This window comes from Triticum dicoccoides, chromosome 2A, assembly GCF_002162155.2.
Source record: "Triticum dicoccoides isolate Atlit2015 ecotype Zavitan chromosome 2A, WEW_v2.0, whole genome shotgun sequence".
NCBI classification, from domain to species: domain Eukaryota; kingdom Viridiplantae; phylum Streptophyta; class Magnoliopsida; order Poales; family Poaceae; genus Triticum; species Triticum dicoccoides.
The window spans coordinates 660,897,150-660,903,049 of record NC_041382.1 but is presented as its reverse complement, the minus strand read 5'-3'; positions in this window follow the sequence as shown (position 1 = coordinate 660,903,049).

The window sequence follows — 5,900 nt, the reverse complement described above, 5'->3', positions numbered from 1 at the left end:
CGGTCCTGGGCGGGCTCGGGCGGCGGTGAGGTGGAGGGCACCGACGGTGACGTGGAGGGCGGCCTTGGGCGGCGGCTGTGAGGCTGAGGGCGGCCTCGGGCGGCGGCGGTGAGGCTGAGGGCGGCCTCGAGCGGCGGCGGTGAGGCTGAGGGCAGCCTCGGGCGGCGGCGGTGAGGAGACGGCGGCGAGGGCGAGGGACGATTTGGGGAAGAATTGGTGGCCGGGGGGCGGGGTGGGGGGAAACCGCTGTTTAAGTGAAATGTAACGGTAGCACGTTTCCGGAAACGCGCTATAGCTAAGTTAGCTATAGCGCGTTTACTGAAACCCGCTACTGCTATTCCTTTCTCCTTTTTCCCTTTTTCTTTTATTTTTCTTTACATTTTATTTTTTCCCTTTCTCCTTTTTCTATTTCTTTCATTTTCATTTACTTTTCTACTTGTTTTTCACTTTATTTTATTTTCGTTAGCAGCAGCGCTTTACACGTAAGCGCACTGCAGCTAAGGAGATTAGCAGTAGCGCTGGGCCATTATACGCGCTACTGCTAGGTTGGGCTAGCCATGTGCGCCCAGTTCGAACGTAGTAGCAGCGCTTTTCGCTAGTACGCGCTACTGCTAAAGTCATAGCAGTAGCGCGGTTTATTCACGCGCGCTGCTCCTAAGTAGCAGCAGCGCTTGATTTTGTACAGCGCTATTGGTAAAATTCTGTGTATAGGCTTTTCCCTAGTAGTGTACCTTCCCACATCCACATATGACCTAAACCAAAAGTCAAACTCGGCCCCACCGATTCTATCTATCCGGCACCACCGAGTTTCAGATGTCATAGCCATTGCCACAAACCCTAGCAAATTGGTTTCACCGATAGGGATCTCAGTCTCACCGAGATGGGATTGAAATCTCTCTGTGTATGTCCATTACCAAAATCGGTCTCACCGAGTTTGAGCAATCGGTACTACCGAGATTACAATGCAAACCCTCTGGTTAGCTTATTACCAAAATCGGTCCCACCGAGTTTGTGTAATCGGTCCCACCGAGTTTGCCTGACCAACTCTCTGATTAGCTTATTACCAAAATCGGTCCCATCGAGTTTGTGTAATCGGTCACACCGAGATTACGTTATGCCCTAACCCTAACCATATCGGTCCTACCGAGTTGCATCTCAGTCCCACCGAAAATCCTAACGGTCACTAGGTTTGCTGATTCGGTTCGACCGAGTTTAATCATTCGGTCCCACTGAGTTTGGAAAATTGTGTGTAATGGTTAGATTTTGTGTGGAGGCTATATATACCCCTCCACCCACTCTTCATTCACGGAGAGAGCCATCAGAACATACCTACACTTCCAATACACATTTTCTGAGAGAGAACCACCTACACTTGTGTTGAGGTCAAGATATTCCATTCCAACCATATGAATCTTGATCTCTAGCCTTCTCCAAGTTGCTTTCCACTCAAATCTTCTTTCCACCAAATCCAAATCCTGTGAGAGACAGTTGAGTGTTGGGGAGACTATCATTTGAAGCACAAGAGCAAGGAGTTCATCATCAACACACCATTTGTTACTTCTTGGAGAGTGGTGTCTCCTAGATTGGCTAGGTGTCACTTGGGAGCCTCCAACAGGATTGTGGAGTCGAACCAAGGAGTTTGTAAGGGCAAGGAGATCACCTACTTCGTGAAGATCTACCGCTAGTGAGGTAAGTCCTTCGTGGGCGACGACCGTGATGGAATAGACAAGGTTGCTTCTTTGTGGACCCTTCGTGGGTGGAGCCCTCTGTGGACTCGCGCAACTGTTACCCTCCGTGGGTTGAAGTCTCCATCAACGTGGATGTACGATAGCACCCACCTATCGGAACCACGACAAAAACATCCGTGTCTCCAATTGCGTTTGAATACTCCAAACCCTTCTCTTTACATTCTTGCAAGTTGCATGCTTTAATTTCCGCTTCTCATATACTCATTGCATGCTTGCTTGATATGTATTGTGTTTGTTAAACTTGTGCTTAAACTCCACTTAAACTTAAGAATATTAAAAACTGCAACTTTTGGCACTTAGTGTCTAATCACCCCCTCCCTCTAGACACTCTTCTCGATCCTTTCAATTGGTATCAAAGCATTGGTCTCCACTGCCTTGGTTTAAACACCATTGGAGGAAGATGGATGTGTCTACTTTGGGGAGTCTTAGACATAGAGTGCCTATTCTTGATGGAGAGTATTTTCATGAGTGGAAAAATGAAATGCTTGAGATTTTCAATGAATATCATTTGAACAAGTACATTACTAGCCCTTGTGCACCTCATGTTGATCCTTTGCACCCTACCCTAGATGAAGATATTGACATGATTCGCAATCTTAGAATTGTTGAGCTCATCATTAGAGGCTGGCCTAGAAACTTGATTAGATGTTTGCCTACTCTCAAGTGTGCCTACACCATATGGAGATTTCTTGAGGAATGATTTCCAGATTATTCCTTGAAAAATTTAGACGAAATTCTCCATAAGTCTATTGCCTTGAGTAAGATGAACTCTAGTGATCCTAGCTTTGGTGATTGTCTATTTGAGCTTACCAATCTCATGCGTGCTAAAGGAAATGTTGGAATCATTAGCGATATCGTATCCGAAGCTATTAGAATTCATAAAGGTAAGCATTGTGATGATCATTTATCTAATGAATTACCCTCTCTAGGAATTGATCAATCACAAGATGATGTTGAACATGGATACTATGATGAAGATGATGATAGTGACTATGATCTTGATGATGCAATGAGGCATTTTGGTCTTATGGCAAATCTTCGCGGCTACATGGCTGGAGGAAAGGAATGGGTCCTTGATAGTGGATGTACTGATCATATGACCGGAGATAAAGATATGTTCCGTGAGCTTGCTGAAAATGACGGCCCTCGAAAATATGTCACTTTTGGTGATAATTCAAAGGGTAAGGTGGTTGGCCTTGGTAAGGTGGCCATCTCACATGATAGCTCCATACAAAATGTCATGCTCGTTGAATCCCTTGGATACAATTTACTTTCAGTTTCTAGACTTGCGGATTTTAGTTTCAATGTCTTATTCACTGAAGTAGATTGCCAAGTGTTTCGTAGAGACAATCATAAAATGGTATTTGCCAGTATACGTAGAGGAGATCTTTACATTGTTGATTTCACTAAAAGGCTCAACCTAGAACTTGCTTAATTACCAAATCTTCTAAAGGCTGGTTGTGGCATAGAAGACTAGGTCATGTTGCTATGCGAAATCTTGATAAGCTTATTAAAGGTGATCATATCCTTGGAATAAAAGATGTCATATTTGACAAGGATAGACTTTGTAGTGCTTGTCAAGCAGGGAAACAAGTTGGAGGAGGTCACCGCGTGAAGAACATCATGACCACAAGAAGACCACTCGAGCTACTTCACATGGATCTCTTTGGTCCAAATGCCTACAAGAGTCTCGGTGGTAACTCATTTGGTCTAGTCATAGTTGATGATTTTTCAAGATTTACGTGGGTGTTCTTTCTTGATGACAAATCGCAGGTCCAAAAGATCTTCAAAAACTTCGCTAGGAAGGCCCAAAATCAGTTTGACGTGAAGATCAAGAAGGTTCGGAGCGACAATGGAACGGAGTTCAAGAACGCAAATGTGGACACCTTTCTTGATGAAGAAGGGATTTCACACGAGTTCTCAGCTACGTACACACCTCAACAAAATGGAGTTGTTGAAAGGAAGAACCGGACTCTTATCGAGATGGCAAGAACGATGCTTGATGAGTACAAAACGCCAAAGCACTTTTGGGCGGAAGCGGTTGAGACAGCTTATCATGCAACAAATCGCTTGTATCTTCACAAGCTACTCGGCAAGACGGCATACGAGCTCCTCACCGGTAACAAACCCCAAGTTGGATACTTTCGAGTATTCGGCTCAAAGTGCTACATTCTTGATAAGCATCATCGTTCTAAATTTGCTCCTAAATCTCATGAAGGTTTCCTACTTGGTTATGGCTCAAACTCTCACACTTACCGAGTCTACAACAATTTCACCCGAAAGGTTGAAGAGACGGTAGATGTGAAGTTTGATGAATCTAACGGCTCGCAAGTAGAGCAATTGCCAATTTATGTAGGAGACAAAGACCCTTCGGAAGCAATTCAAGGCTTGTCCATTGGCAAGATTCGTCCAACGGAAGTGAAGGAGAGTACCTCGTCCGTCCAAGTGGAAGCTTCTACCTCACGACAAGGTGAACCAAGAGTTGATACGGAAGCATCCACAAGTGGGACACGCCAAGATGAAGAAAACGAGGAAGCGCACCAAGATGAACATCAACAACCTCCTTCTCCACCACGACAAGAGAACGACAATGTCAACAATGAAGAAGGCCAAGAAGAAGCACAAGATGAAGAGGATGTTCCACCCCGACCCAAGCAAAAGCTTTCACGAGTTCGAGCAAGAATTGCTAAGGATCATCCCGTCGAGCAAATCTACAATGATATCCAAACCGGGAGAATCACTCGCTCTAAAACTCGTTTAGCTAACTTTTGTGAACATTACTCATTCATCTCTAGCATTGAACCTATGAAGGTTGAAGAAGCATTGGAGGATCCGGACTGGATAAACGCTATGCATGAAGAGCTACACAACTTTGAGAGAAATCAAGTGTGGACATTGGTCGAGAAGCCCGACAACAACCACAACATCATTGGTACCAAATGGGTGTTTCGCAACAAGCAAGATGAAGATGGACAAGTGGTTCGCAACAAAGCACGTCTCGTCGCCCAAGGCTACACACAAGTTGAAGGTATGGACTATGGTGAGACATATGCTCCCGTTGCTAGACTTGAGTCCATTCGCATCTTACTTGCTTATGCTAATCACCATGATATCACCTTGTACCAAATATACATTTAAAGTGCTTTTCTAAATGGCAAAATTGAGGAAGAAGTTTATGTTAAGCAACCTCCCGGCTTCGTCAATCCTAAGAAACCTAATCATGTTTACAAACTTCACAAAGCCCTTTATGGTCTTAAACAAGCTCCTAGAGCATGGTATGAATGCTTGACCAAGTTCCTTATTGAAAAAGGCTTTGAAATTGGTAAAATTGATTCTACTCTTTTTACTAAAAGGGTTAATGGAGAACTATTTGTGTGCCAAATTTATGTTGATGATATCATATTTGGTTCAACTAACCCTCATTTTAGTGAGAAGTTTGGAAAGCTAATGTCGGAGAAGTTTGAGATGTCTATGATGAGTGAACTCAAATTCTTTCTCGGTTTGCAAATCAAGCAAACTAAGGAAGGTACCTTTGTCTCTCAAACGAAATAAACCTAGGACCTATTCAAGAAGTTCAATATGCAAGAATGCAAAGGTATGACTACACCCATGCCTACTAGTGGACATCTTGATTTGACCAAAGATGGTGAACCGGTTGATCAAAAGGTTTATCGCTCTATGATTGGTTCATTGTTATATCTATGTGCCTCTCGTCCCGATATTATGCTAAGTGTGTGCATGTGTGCACGATATCAAGCTGCTCCTAAAGAGTGTCATCTTAAGGCTATGAAAAGGATAGTGAGATACCTAATCCATACACCAAATTTTGGCATTTGGTATCCCAAGAGGTCCTCTTTTGATCTTGTTGGCTACTCCGATTCGGACTATGCCGGAGACAAGGTTGATAGAAAATCCACTTCGGGTACTTGTCAATTCCTTGGTAGATCTCTTGTGTCTTGGTCTTCCAAGAAACAAAACTCGGTATCCTTATCCACCGCCGAAGCGGAATACATTGCCGCCGGTTCATGTTGTGCTCAATTACTTTGAATGACCCAAACTCTTAAAGATTATGGGATATATGTGAAACATGTTCCATTGCTATGTGACAATGAAAGTGCTATTAAGATTGCTCACAATCCCGTGCAACATTCT